The sequence below is a fragment of the Dipodomys merriami genome, unplaced genomic scaffold, assembly GCF_024711535.1.
Source record: "Dipodomys merriami isolate MVZ:Mamm:240054 unplaced genomic scaffold, mDipMer1.0.p SCAF_378, whole genome shotgun sequence".
Taxonomy (NCBI): Eukaryota; Metazoa; Chordata; class Mammalia; order Rodentia; family Heteromyidae; genus Dipodomys; species Dipodomys merriami.
Window position 1 is genome coordinate 722,417 of NW_027205359.1, and position 16,000 is coordinate 738,416.

The following is a 16,000-nucleotide window of genomic DNA, read 5'->3' on the forward strand; positions in this document are numbered from 1 at the left end:
ATGCCCCTCAGTAGATCAAGAAAATGTGATATATATATACATATATATATCATATATATGTATATATATACATATATATACATATATATGTATATATATCATATATATATATATGAATTTATGCCTCCACAAGAAAGAAAGACATTGCCCTATTTGTTAGGAAATGGAAAGACTTGGAAAAAAATTATATTAAGTGAAGTAAGCCAGGCCCAAAGAAACATAGGTCCCAATGGTTTCCCTTATTTGCAATAATTAGTATATGTCTGGGACAAGCAGAAAAGGTCAAAAGCTATGTACATATGACCAGATAAGATGATGTTAAGCGAAATGAACCGCAGGATAGGGACACAAGTGTTTTTTTCTTTCTTGCTATTGTCTAACATATTTATAATGTACCATGTGGTTTTTTTTGTTGCTTTGTATGTTCCTCCTCCACAGTATAACCCCTGTTTTCACTGTATTTGTCAGTCTGATTTGGGGAGGGGAAGGGATAAAAACAAAATGTTTAAATAGGGATACAGATTGACCCATTGTAATAATGAGATGTACAAGACACTATGTTGAAAACCAAGTTTACAACTTGCAGGGGGGACAGGAAGGGGAGAGGAGTTGTGGAGATGGGGAAGGAAGGGATGGTAGGGGGAAAACAAAGGAGGAGGCAACAATGCTGGATATGAAATGTTCTCACTAACTTATGTAACTGTAACCCCTCTCTACAGCATTTTTACAATAAAAATATATTTTAAAAAGAATTCTGTTATCCAGACCAGTGCTGAGAAGAATGGAAGCTCTTCAACCACAGAAGTCCTAGCTCAGGCCACCACCCAGTATAAACAATGAGGTCTCAAGATGGCAGAAACACAGAGAAAGGCACCAGCTTCCATTTCTAGTCCTCCACTCCATAAAGGACCCAAGTTCCATGCACAGAAGTTTCCTAAGAATTATCAAGAATTGATATTTTTATAGTATTTTATACTCCATTTTAAAAACCTCAACTTTATTGAGGTATAATTTGAATTCAATAATAGGCACCTATTTTTAAATGTACTTTTTGATGAGTTCTGACAAGCTCATACACATAAGCAAGCCACCACTAGAATCCCAAGATACAGAACATTCCCTTCACCCCAGAAAATTCCCTTGGGTTGCTTCCCAGTATACTTTCCTCCCTCTCCTGCCAGAGCTAGCAAACCACTGGTCTGCTTTCTGTCAATATAGATTAGTTGTGTTTTTTTCTGGAGTTTCATATAAATGAAATCATATAATCCATACCCTGCTGTGTTCAGCTTCTTTGATTCAGTGTAATGCTTTTGAGATATAACCATGTCATCCTCTGTATCAGTAATTCATCTTGCTTTATGGCTAGCTAACAGTTCACTGTACAAACAATGCTTAAATGTGTTTATTCACCTGTGAACAGAATGAGGGCTGGGCTATTGTGAATCAAGTTTCTTTGAACATATGTCTACATATCTTTCTTTAGACATGTGTTTTCACTTCTCTTGGATAAATCCCAGGAGTAGGATTTCTGGTGTATCCTTTAAAGTATAACCTCAAATTTATAAGAGACTGTCAAATTATTTCCCATAACGTTTGCACAATTTTTCTTTCCCACTAATGTCTGAGCAATCCATTGCTTTACATCCTTACCCACATTGCCTTTGAACTCAGTGTGCCTTTGTAATCTTAGACATTCTAATGAGTAGATAGTGGATTCTTTTGATGATGATGATGTGAGTGTGTGTGTGTGTGTCAGTGTGTGTGTGTGTGTGTGTGTGTGTGTGTGTGTGTGTGTGTGTGTGTACCACAGATCTGGGAGCTGTCCCTCAGCTTTTTCAATCAAGGCTGGCATTCTATTACTTGAACCACAGCCCCATTTTCAACATTTTGCTGGTTAATTGGATATAAGAGCCTCACAAAGTTTCTTCTTTATGCTGGCTTCAAACCATGATCCTCAGATCTCAGCCTCCTGAAAAGTTAGGATTACAAGAATGAACCACTAATGCTTTGCTTCTCTTGAGGTTTTAATTTGCATCCCTTGAGAACTATTAATAACCAACATCTTTTCACATGCTAACTGAGCAATAATATAACATGCTGTATAAAGTTCCTGTCCAAATCTTGTAGTCAGTTTTCTTATATTGTTTCTTCACTTTTAAAGGTTCTTAAATACCCTGGATACAAGTATTTGTCATATCTATTGCAAAGACAGCTATATGAACAGTGTCAGCAAAAGATGTTTACATCCCTAAGTACCTTGACATCCTTGTCAAAAGTCGGTGATCAGTATATATATGGCTTATTTCTGGACTCCATCTTGTGAATTTAATGCCAAGATCACATGCCTTGCTTTCTGCAACCTTATAATAAGTTTAGAAATAAAGTACTAACCTTATGGAAACTTAAGTTTTACTCTTATAATTTAAATTAAATTCTCTCATCATGGTTTTGTTGTTTCCATTGCTCAAGTATTGCCTACATCTTGTTAAATTTTATCCAAAGTGTTTTTCTTTCATTGTTACCACAAATGTGCTATTTATTATGCTTCAGTTATCAATTACTTATTGAGAACTTTCAATATGGCATTATCTATCTTTTTTAGTCATCAAGAAAAGTACTGAGCAAAGAACATATGTTACCCAAAACTTCTAATGAAACTAGAGAAACTCAAGAAATCAATGGATGGAAATATTACCTAAGGAATAGGTTCTCCTAAGAGAAACTCTCCAGAGAGATATGTGTCAAGATCAGAACTCTAGAAGGCAACTCAGTCCCATTTATATATACAAATTCAGTGTAGCTCTATGGGGAAAGCTGTTAGGTAAGGGGTCATGAAGTTGAGGAATGAAGAAAGAAGGAAGTCTTGTCTCTCAGGATCCCCTGGGCAATTCTACTGGGCAAAATTCTACTCAGTCTTTAGGCCTTTATCCTCTTGCTTTTTTCTGGAGCTCCAGAGGCACAGTTCGCGCATGATACTTATAAGAAGTATGATCCTAACTAGTTTATTGATGGGAAAACAGTGGGGGAGGATGGAGTATACTGGGAATGACATGGAGTCACTTGAAAGATAGGTACTTAGTATGGATCCCTGAGGAAATGGCATTCTGAACTTGCCATCACTGCCACTGCTTTGTGAATTTGCAGTTGGTGAAGGTGGGAGCTCTCCAGTCTCTCACTGAAGTTGAACATGGTGGAATCTACAGACATGTTTAGGGTGGGCACACTAAGTCATGATGGAATTCTTGATGTGAATCCACAAGAAATGTGCGCAGTGGATAATGTTTGGGGACCTTTGGTGGAAAGGCTGTGAAAAGGGGAGGAAATGGGGTGAGAACTCTGAAGTATTTGTGCATCACCAGTTAAGTTCAAGACATACCCAATAAGGAAAAGAAATGATATAAAGCCAGTTAGAGAACTGAAACTATGCTGCTTCCTTTCCACTCATGGGTATATTGGCACTGGTCTAGGATGAGTCAGAGCCCAGGTAGTCAAGAGCTAATATTACCTCTTAGCTAGGCTTGTGGGACCGGACCTGCCTACCAACTAATAAAACATAGGAATAGCTCGGCAGATTGTCCACATCAGTCTACCAAACTCCTACTCATCCTTCAAAACTCCTCTCAAATAGCCCTGCTTCTGTTAAACCCATTCTCAGTGACCTGTGTTTATAACTACCCCACAGTCCCTTCCTTATACAAAACTTTGTCTATAACACAATTTTAGTATTTCCTAGGGTAAACCATGGCTGATCAATGTGCATGTTCTTCTACCCCTCCACTATTCTGGGGGAAAATTGCTTCAGTTACCAATTTTCATTTCTCTTTCTGACTTTGCCTCTGAGTTTCATTGTCCTAAAATCCCCATCTTTTGTGACAGTACTATGTGCGTTCACAATGTCCAATGGCAAGCCCAGGATATCTCCTCTTTTTCAATGTCTACTCCCATTTCAGTGAATAGATTATCTTGTTTCTCTAGCTGGGCAAGTCAGAAATGCTCAGTCATCCCAAACACTCACACACCTGTCATTCTCTACACCCACATCATTCAGTGACTTTACTTTCTAAATACCTGAAGGTCCTACCATATGCATCCATTCTTGTTATCATCCTAGTGAATCAAATGTGCAGTACCCTGTCTCCTGTAGGCTCATGACAATCCTCACTGACTTCTGCTCATGCATTATGGGGGGGGGGAGGGGTTCTCTACTCACTCTATTTACATGCCCTGCAGCCAGCAGTGGCCTGCCCTACCTATAACCTTCCATTTATGCCTTTTCTTTTGGAATAAAGACTAAAGTCCCTAACTTCTCTCTGAGCCCCTGAAAGGTCTCAAGCCTACCTCTATTCCTCTGTTTTCTATACTATAGCTATTGTTGGCCCCATTTCTTTTTTCTTCTCTTTACTTTTTGCCAGTCCTGGGGCTTGAATTCTCGGCCTGGCTGCTGTTTCTGAACTTCCTTTGCTTAAGCCTAGTGCTTTATCTCGTGAACCACAGCACCACTTCTGGCTTTTTATGAGTATTATATTGGAGATAAGAGTCTCACAGACTTTCCTGCCAAGGTTGACTTTGAACAGCAATTCTCAGATTTTAGGACTCCTGAGTACCTAGGATTACAGACTTGAACCATGGGCACACAGACAGACCCTTTCCTTTTTCCTCCTTTAAAGCCTTTTTTGAAATAAATTTAGCCATACCAATATGTTGCAAAAAAAATAGTGCAAAGATTTCCCTATACCCTTCACCTGACTTCCTCAAATCTTACAAAACCATGAGGCAATGGCCAAATCCAGGAAGTCAACGTCAATCTACAATGCTATTACCTAATCTACAGACCTCTTAGAATTGTCCCTGTTTTCTCAGCATGCAGCCCATGGTTTCCTCCTTGCATGTGACTGTCATGATCCTTGGTTTTCTTTGACCAGGGTAGTAGCAACTCAATCTCCTTCTACTGTTTAGGGTCTTGGAAGCCTTAAAGAACACGAAAGTTGTTTGGAAGCATCATTCCCTGGTTGGGTTTTCTGATGTTTCCCTGTGTTGAAGATTAGGTTTTACATTTTTTTGGCAAAAATATCACAGCAGTGATGTTACATTATTCTAGTTTGCGCAGTCAGGATGCACATGATGCCATAATCTGTCATTACTGGTGAAGTCCATATTGAACTGGTGATTGAGACAATGTCTACAGGATTCTGTTCTGCGTACTTACTCCTTTGTAGAGGTGGAGGGCTATTTTAAATGTATGTAATTATGTTGTTACTTTGTGATATTTTTATGGATTAATTTTAGCATCAGTTGATATGTACTGAACACAACAATTATTATTGTGGTACTTGCCAAATTATTGATTTTATATTTCTATCATTCTCAATTTATTCATTGGAATTCTACTGTAATGAATAGCTTTTCTTTCCAGTTTATTATTATTGTGGAGTCATGGGTATTTATTTTATAAAGTAAGAATATATTTCTTTCATTATGTATTTTGTTGCTCAAAGTGTCCAAATTTTGGTCATCATCCTTTTTATTGCCCTAAAAATCAATCTTTCACAAGGCCTTTGAACACATACGTGTGCTGTTGGACTGAAATAATCTTTTAGATAATGCAACACTGATTTTGTTCCATTTCTAACTTCTTTGGGCAGTGAATGCCTTTAAAGCTTTGAGATTTCAACTCCAATGTCAATGAAGTTTCTCAGCCTCCCAGATGTGCTCACAGCCCCTACACTAAGTACTATTGAATTTTTTCCTCAACATTTAACATACTTTCAAATTAAGCCTTCCAGTATGAGCATTTCTTAAGAAAGGTATATGTCTGTCTTAGATGAGTACATTGGCTCAAGCAGCAGTCTAGCAAGCACAAGGCTCTGAGTTCAAATTCCAGTACTGCAAAAAAATGATTTAATAATTTATTCAAATAATGCTGTACTGCTAATCTATCTTTAATCTAGGAGACAGTGTTCATTAATGTATCTAATAGATTCAGATGAAATATTGTTGACAGGTAGTTTGACATGGTGAGAATTCATTGATAAATTAGTTGACTTCTCACTTGTTTAGACTAGACATTTAATGTTGGCTACTGCTGCTGTTGCTGCTTTTTCTTCTTCTTCTTCTTCTTCTTCTTCTTCTTCTTCTTCTTCTTCTTCTTCTTCTTCTTCTTCTTCTTCTTCTTCTTCCTCCTCCTCCTCCTCATCCTCCTCCTTCTCATTATTAATATTTGGGTGATGGTTTGACTTTAGGGCCTTTCACTTGCTAGGTAAGCACCCTTTAACTCCTTTACCATGACTCTAGTCCTCTATGCTTTACATTATTTTTTTTTGCTTTTCATTATTTTTTAGAAAGGATTTTACATTTTTGTCTGGGGTCAGCTTCAGACTATGATCCTCTTATTTATGGCTCTCACATAGCTGGAATTGCAGATGTACATCACCATGCCTGATTTGTTTCTCGGTAACTTATTTTTTGTTCAGACTGGCATCAAACAAACAATCCTCCCAATATCCCAATATCCATCTCCCAAGTAGCTGGGATTACAGGTTGATGTTTTTGTTTCTTGTAAAGAATAAATATAGTTTCATTATCATGTATGGCTTCTCATCACTCCAATAGTGCCTCAACAATAAGAGTTAAACTTTTGGTAATAAGAGGGAGGAGAAATAACTGGCTGAAAAGAATTCTATAAACTCCATTGTCCTCTGAGCCCTTGATGTTTTCAATTATTTTCTTCATCCAGAACATCACAGGCAGCATTTTTTTAGTGTTAGACATTAAAGTTTATACCTAACCCTTCAAATCAATTCTGAACTCAACTAGGATTCTTGCTGAGCAGATTTTCATTTTCAATTTGGAACCATCGAGTGTTAAGGGTTTGTGATATTGGAAGTGGAGATGACAAGGTAAGAGGGAGTCATTCAGACAGTTTGAAAATGGTGCTCCTGGATAGCGTTCTGCTCTGTTTCCCCAAACTACTTGCTCACATCCTCAGGTGGATATGAAGATTCCAGAGAAATTTCTCTGTAGCCTGGCACAGAGGCCAAGCCCAATCTTGGGGTCTTAAATCAACTGAGTTGGTTGGAGTAAAGCAAGACATATAAGGAATCTTAACTGAAAAAAGATGGATTTTTCTGCATAAAATCCTGACCATTCCCATCAACTTTCTTTCTCTATATTCCCTGTCCATAAACAATCACATATATCTAAAATTATGAAAGTTATGGGATTTTACCCTACTTGCAAATAACAGGCAAGTTCACCATAGCTTCATGAATGCCAGCAAGAGACAGGAGATTCCTGGGTCAGAAACGAAAGATTGTGTATTATTTATAGCAATAGCAGTACTTAGAGTACTGTATGAAAATCATCTGTTTCCAGAGAAGGATCTCAGCCACACATTAGTGGATTACATTACAGAAGATCTAAGAGGATGCTAACCAGGGTGCTTTGGAAGAGACATAAACTCTTCCAAGACTGCCTTTTAAATATCTTGAAAGATGGTATTCTTTCTGTTTGTGCCAGTACTAGGGTTTTAACTCAGGGCCTTGAGCTCTCCCTTAGCTTTTTTATCCCAAGGCCGGTGTTCTACCACTTGAACCACAACTCCACTTTTGGATTTCTGGCTGGTTAACTGGAGAAAAGAGTGTCATGGAATTTCCTTCATCTGACTTATGGAATGGTAATCCCTCTATATAATACCTTAATAATAACAAAAACCATATTTAAGAAAAAACCTCAAACAAAAACAACAAAGGAGTATCATGGATTCCCTGCTGTTGGCTGACTTAGAAGTGAAATCTTCCTATCTCAGCCACCTGAGTAGTGAGATTGACAGGTTGAGACCCACCTGGCACCCAGAAAGGAAAGACAGTTGATGAGTTGATCATAAAAAATACAGAAACAAGAGTGGGCCATGGATATTTGTTCCACCACATATTTTCCCTCCTTCTCCTCATCAATGTCCCACTGTATGTACCTGAAAGTTCCTGATCTCTGACAACTTCTACATACATACATACACAAACATACATATGCACATGCATGCATGTATGCACATGCAGTCTCTACTCAAAACCCATAGAACATTTATCTTTCATGCAGTAGGGCACTCTGCACTTAAATACATCCTTAGGAAAATGTCACTGTACCAATGGTACCAAATGGCCAAACGTCATTGGTACCAATGCCCAGAACCATATCATTTGGGGGTTGTGGGTGAATAGACAGAGCTTCCACCCTTCTGATAGTTTTCATTCTTGTAGAAACAACTGATAATGTGTTACTTGCCTGGAGCACAGTGAACCCAACAAAACCATCAGTTAAATTACATTTGCCATTGTAGCCCTTTGCTACAGTAACAGTATGAAATGATCTCAGGTATGAGCGCTTTCTTTACTCTGCTGATTGCCTGTGGTCCAAAGGCTCTATTTGACAAGATCTTTTTGGCAGGACCCAGACTGACAAGATGGCTGTTGTGTGGGTGACTGCTGGGTCCTTTGGGAGAGCAAGAGGACTCATTGAAGAAAGGAAAGCAGGGGGATCATCTACTCTAGCTCAGAGTTCACACATTGTCCTTGAAGCCACACAGGAAGCCAAGATGTACAATGTAACCATGTGTCCAGAAGGCTGAGAGACAGAAAATTGGGGAAATCATATAATGATTACCATGACTTTTATTATGATTTTTAAATCAATATTTTTTTCTTTGTTGATTTTCTTTTTGTTTTGTTTTTTCATTTATCTATCTTGGAGGGGTAAGGGAGCACAGCAATTGAGGGACAAAGGTTGAACAAATGCAGCATTGGTACTCACTAGACTCTATGTTGAAAATGAACTATACAACTTGTGGGTGAAGTATAAAACTTGTGGGTGGGGACAGGAGGAAAAAACTGGGCAAGAGTGGAGGAAATGGGTGACATTGTTCAAAAAGAAATGTACTCTTCACCTGACTTATATAACTGTAACCCCTCTGTACATCACCTTTAAAATAACAATACAAAATTCATGAAGGAAAAAAAAAGCCAGGTACCTATAAGTCACGCCTGTAATCCTAGCTAATCAGGAGGCTGAGATCTGAGGATTGTTGTTGGAAGCCAGCTCAGGCAGGAAAGTCTGTAAGACTCTTCAATCCATTAAACTCAAAAAAAGCCAGAACTGATGCTGTGGCTCAAGTGGTAGAGCACCAGCCTTGAGCAAAAAAGCTAAGGAACAGCACCCAAGTCTTGAGCCCCAATACTGGCAAACAACACAAAATATACATCAATAAAACATATCCTGTAGAAAAGAACATCACATCCCTCCAGTATTGGTTTCCTCTCTTCCTCCTTCTTCCTTTATTCTGATAAAAGCACCATGATTTTTGTTCAGAGCCCTTCCTTCCCTCTACACCAAAGTGCGCTCCAGGAAAACATGGCCAATATCCATAGTTCCTTGGGTGGACCTCCCTGACCAAGGATCCCTGATACCTCTCTCACTGGTATTGGCTCAGGGATGAGTGTGTAACATTCAGACCAAGGGCATGCACAAAAGATCTTCAAAGCTCCTGGGGCTAGGGAGAATTTATATGTCTATCTCCTTAACATGCTGGAAGAAATGACTTTTCTCCATGTGGACATTGCCCAACGCAGACACAAGGCCTAGAAGATGCAGCTTCTTGCTAGCAGCCTGGAGAAACATAGGGTCTCAGGACTGAAGAAATCCTAAAGCCTTTTGGACTTTTTAAAAATTTTATTTTAGCCGGGCGCTGGTGGCTCATGCCTGTAATCCTAGCTACTCAGGAGGCTGAGATCTGAGGATCGCGGTTCAAAGTCTGCCCGGGCAGGAGAGACTGTGAGACTCCTATCTCCAATAAACCACCAGAAAACCGGAAGTGGCGCTGTAGCTCAAGTGGTAGAGCGCTCACCTTGAGCTGAAGAGCTGAGGGACAGCGCCCAGGCCCAGAGTTCAAGCCCCACGACCAACAAAAAAAAAAAAAAATTATTTTATTGTAAAGATGCTGTACAGAGGATTTACAGTTACATGAGTAAGGTAATGAGTACATTTCTTGTCAAACATTGTTATCCCCTCCTTTGTTTTTTTTCCTACTATCCCTTCCCTCCCCCACCTTCCCTCACTTCTTTCCCCTCCTCCTCTATTGAAGTTGTAAGATCATTTCCAACATAATGGCTCGTGAGTTTGTTGCAATGGGTCATTCTGTGTCCTTGTTTCAGCATTTTGTTATTCTCCTTCCCCTCTCCAAATTAGTTAAAGTATATACAAGATGCAGGGTACCAAAATCAAATACAGTGACAAGGACTCACTCTGAAAAATCTCGATGAAAATGATTCTGCTACTTTTAGCTGAAAGCATTCTAAGGAATACTCTTGTCTCTTTGGGAAATAAGGAGTCATTGGGTAGGAGAGGGGGAAAGATTGGGTACTGGTGCCACCTGTGACAAGAATCCAGCAGTACTGACCATCAGAAAGTAATATATGATGTTTGAAGTCCACCATCAAACCTGCCCACCACCCTGACAAAACAGCACCGATCTTTTGCTGGCCTGCTCTGCAGCAGTGGTCTTAATCGCTTATGGATGATCTCTTTTAAAGTCTGAAGAAAATATTATCCTTCAGACCTGTGATTAACCCCAGATTTTCATCTTCAGCACAAACTTCCTGCTGGCTCTTTGTGAGTCCTCTGAAAGATGTGCCCGTATGTTTTAATTGCAATGCCAAGAACAATGTAATGATGTTTCGGTCATACCAGCCAAGCTATTTCCCACAGTCTATATCTAAGCCTGACAGGTGAGCCCTTGTAGAGTTTATAGCTTCAGACCAACCAAGTGACCCCAGGGATCCATTCTGCTGTACTTTATGGCTCTAACTAGCTAGGGTGAGGTTTCCTTAAGCTTTTGATTATATCATCTATTGCAAAGCCTATTAGGTTCAAGTCAGAAGAAGCATCTTAGATCATTATCCTAGTAAAGACAAAGTTCTGCAAAGTTCTGTGGTTGGCTGGCTACTTCTTGTGTTGTTCTAGTCTATGTGATTCAGAAGCATTTCTGCTTTCTTTTGTAGTGTTGGAGGTAGAACTCAGAGCCTTATGCATGTTGAGCAGGCCCTTTACTAATGAACTACAACTCCAGCTTTTTACTCCTGCTTTTTTTGCCAGTCTTGGGGCTTGAACTCAGGGCCTGAGCACTATCCTTTAGCTTCTTTTGCACAAGGCTAGCACTCTACCACTTGAGCCACAGCACCACTTTTCTGGCCTTTTCTGTTTATGTGGTACTAAGGAATCAATCCCAGGGCTTCATGCATGCTAGGCAAGCACTCTACCACTAAGCCATATTCCTTAGCCCTCAGGATCATTTCTTATATTTAAAACCTGCCACATTAAATCAAACCCTGGTTTCTATTAGGCAAGTTTTTCTAGGGAGTATAGAAGGGCTGCTTTTCCTGATCAGGATAAACTAATAAGAAGTCTTCTGTCTGCTATAGCTCAAGGATGCAAGAAGCCCACAAAGGCTTTCAGCCACATGAAGGATTATTCTCTACAAACAGCTGTTTGCTGTCTTGCCCAGGAATAGAAAGGGAAGAAACAGATTCCAATTGTAACAGATGGGCCTTGGCTTAGATTTGACTTCAAAGAAGTTCAGGAGAGTCTTAAAGCAGCATGTATTGTTATCTATTCATGCTGTGCCCACCAGCTCTCTAGGGAACACCTCTGTGGAGGTGAGACTCCTCAGAGTGCCTCAGAATTGATCAGAGAGGCTGCCTTCTGTCCTAGGCAGGCAGAAGTCATCCTGCTGGCCAGAACTAAGTTACTCAGGTACATCTGTGCTTATTTAAAAGTGAATGTCTAATATCAGAAGTAAATGACCAGTGGATGAGACTCTTAATGTGCTAGAAGACACTCTTCCTGAGGATTTCTTTCTGCCTTTCTACCTTTTTCCACCTGTCACAACCAAGTCTCTTGCAGATGGCAGTTCTCTGGTGTGAGTACTAGCACAGGAGTATGGAGATCATTTCTGAGTGACATCCCTGAGGGCCCAGCTGATGGCAGAATACAAGCTAAGCAACTTGGAGGTTCTTTCTAAGTGTTGTTTAGATCAAAGCCCAAGGCAGAGGGTGAGTTTCCCCAAATTAACAGTTTATTGGGATAAAGCTACACATAAACACGATATGAAAATCTTAGGGCGTCACCTACTGCTGACTAGAAATAACATCTATTTCCATTGCTGTTCCCAACTCCAAGATACTGGCCTATATCCTTCCATTAAATATCTGGCATGGGACCTAAAGAACTCAGTAAAAATGAGTTTAACGGAGAGCGGGGGGGGTGGGGGGAATGAATTCTGGGTGCACATGGCTCATGCCTGTAATCTTAGCTACTCACAAGGATGAGATCTGAGGCACATAGTTTGAAGTTAGCCCAGAAAGAAAAGTCAATGAGACTCTTATCTCTAATCAGCAAAAGCCAGAAGTAGAGGTGTAGCTCAAGTGATAGAGCATCAGCCTTGAGTGAAAAAGACCAAGTGAGAGCTTGAGGCTCTGAGTTCAAGCCCCAGTTCTAACTCCTTAAAAAATGCATATGATGGGGCTGGGAAGGTGGCTTAGTGGTAGAGTGCTTGCCTCTCATGCATGAGGCTCTGGGTTTGATTCCTCAGTACAACATAAGCAGAAAAAAAGTGGGAAGTGGTGCTGTGGCTCAAGAGATAGCCTTGAGATGAAGAGCTGAGGGACAGTGCCCAGGCCCAGAGTTCAGGCTCCACGACTGACAAAAATAAATGCATATGATGATTTTTAAAATGAGGCCATCCCAGTACCTAACAGTGAAAGATGAAGTAGATTTGATTCAAATAGGAAAATTACTGAATGATATCTGAAGTTGCCATTTGTAATAACTAAGAATATAATCAATATCCACTTACTATATTTAAGATAGCCTTGTACTATCTTTTGTGTCTTATGTTCTTGAAAACTGGAGAGGAGTGTACTATTATCTTCAGGTCATATAGATTAAAAAGTAAAAATGAGAAATTACATAACTAGCCCAATGCAGCACAGCTTAGAACAGCTCTGTAGCTTTCAGGAGACAGGGAAGCAGCAGATAGACAATGGTGTTAAATAGAAAAGAGGCCAAAGCCCACCAGAGACCATGTGTAAGGAGAGACAGAGTAGGTAGAACAAAAGTATGACACGCGAAAAGACTATTTCTTGAGATAGCCTATATATTGTTGGGCTTATTCCCTTAATTAGGCCACTTTGGTCATGTTTAACTATAAGAGACCCAGGCTCCTATGTGACTTGTGCTCCTTTGACCAAAAACAGTATGTTCCCCTAATTTAGTAGACTGTGACCTATATCAGAACTTTCCCTTAACTACCTCAAACTTAGGTGATAAGCATATTTCTTCCTACCTATACTTCAGCTTTTAGTAAAGGCTTTGGCTAAATCCAAGGACAATGGCACATACCTGTAATTTCAGTTACTCAGGAAGCAAAGGCAAGAGGATCTCTTGAGTCCAAAAGTAGCCATCTTGGGCCATAAACCAAGGCCCCATCTCTTAAAACAAACAAATAATAATAACCACCACACATTTAGTTTGTATATTCCTCTTCATATCCAAACTATTGCTAGTTTTCAAAGTATTAAAAGGGGGTTAATAATGTTAGTAAGACAAGAAGTGAGAGCTAACATATGGCTGAAGAATCTTTGTACTTAAGGAGTAAAATCCAACTGACACCAAGTCCAGTATTATAAATAACAGACTATTCCAGTCCCCAGAAAAATTTGAAAACCACGTTTTCACTTATTTGTTTGTGCCAAAAAAAATTCTAAACAATCATCTGAAACACATTTTTAAGCTTGGTTCAAACTCAGGCATGTCCCAGTTTGATTTCTTTAAAAAAAAATTTTATTGTAAAGATGCTGTACAGAGGGGTTACAATGAGGTAATGAGTACATTTTTTGCCAAACAGTGTTACCCCCTTTTTTCCCCCATTAACCCTCTCCCCCATGTTGTAAAAATCATTTCCTACATAGTGTTTTGTGAGTATCAGATTCTGCTCATCTTCCAAATCCAAAATATAATTCTGTAATAATTTTCAAGGCCAAGTGTATTTCCATGTACACATAGAAATTGTTGTCTTTTAAAATATTTTCTGTTACAATTTTAGTTCTTTTTGATCTGGCTCATTTTCTTGATTTAAAAAAAAACTCCATCTTCTCTGAGGTTCAAATCTCAATTTTTCTAATCTTCCCCCACCAGAACAAAAGGAAAAAAGAAATAGTAACAATAATATGTATCCTTAGCAGTGTGGAAATTCCTGTAACAGTTTCTAAACTTGATATTGGCAGAGGAGGAACCTGGCCTTCTGAATATTTGTGAGCTGGATTTTGTTTCCTCAGTGAAAGGTATTTAATAATATGGCTGGACATATGTGGCATAACCATCAAGGTTATTGTTTCTGAAGAGTCACTTGCTTATTCTCTGTTGTTATATAATCCTATCTAATTTCTGCCCCTATCAATGAGCCTTCCTACCAAGTACACTGTCAGAGCTTAGAAACTGGAGGCAGTGATTTGAAGGGCTGCAGATGGCCCTGGGCTCCTCCCTGCTACTTTTCTTTCTGCAGAGGGTAGCTACTATCACTTTTAGCCTGGGAACACCTGATGATGGAAACTGGGTCAGGCAATCCTATGGCACTACACCCCTTGCTCATGTTTGGGAAGCTCTATGAACACCAGCTCTGACTGGCAGTGAACCAGGCCTCCTGCCTCTCTCCTCTGAATCACTGATTTCATTTCTCTTCAGTCCAAGAGGACTCCCCACAACCATCTCACACTCTCTCATCCATTGCAGCCCACAGAAGCATTTATAGAACACCAACTCTTTGTAGAGGCAACACAATGTTTTCCTCTCTGCTGAGTCAATTCCTTGATGAACAGTGGTTCAGATGATGTTCTGCATAGCTGCATGCATTTCTGTCTGCAAATGTGTGAGAGCATAGCTCCAGTCTCCAAGTTCTTAAAAAGTCAGAGGGACTTTTAAATTAGGAACCACGTGAAGATATATATTTGACACCCCACACCCATATACTTATACACATCCCCACAAATATATTAAACTAAAACAGACATTCCACGACAGTACTTTTACTAAGTAGCATAGTCATCATAGTCTTTTACTACTAACTTGATTTCATCAAAACAAAAATTTGAGCCAGGCACTAGTAACTCACACCTGTAATCCTAGCTACTTAGGAGGCTGAGATCTGAGGATAGTGATTCCTATCAACCAAAAAAATGAGGACAAATTTTAATTTGAGGATCAGCATTTTTAAAAGACTAAGACTAAGGAACACTGAATAATTAGGAGGCAACAGAAGCTAAACAGGAATTCTAAAATCTTCAACCAGGAAGTGACTTAGGAGAATATTGACAAAATAGAATCAAAAGAGCTTGAAAACAAGTTCCATCAAATCCTCTGAATTTTTAAGAATTCACTTATTCCTTAAGGTAAGGTGTGTGTGTGTGTGTGTGTGTGTGTGTGTGTGTGTGTGTGTGTGTGTGTGTGTGTGTGCTCATACAGGGTCTAAAACCCAGGATCTCGGTGCTGTCCCTTAGCTTTTTTAAGGCTGGCACTCTACAACTTGAGCCAAAGCTTCACTTCCAGATTTTTGTATAATTGGAAATAAGAATCTCACACTTTTCTGCTTAGGCTGGCTTTGAACTGCAATTCTGGGATCTCAGCCTCCTAAGTGGCTAGGGTTATATGAATGAGTCACTAGTGTTTGACTAAATATATACTACTATAATATATATATATTATATATAATATATATTATATAATGTATATATTTATATATAATATATAATACTATAATATATTAACATATATTATACACCATATAAGATGTAATATGAGGGGCTGGGAAGGTGGCTTAGTGGTAAAGCGCTTGCCTTGCATGCTTGAGGCCCTGCATTCGATTCCTCAGCACCCATAAGCAAAAAAAAGCAGGAAGTGG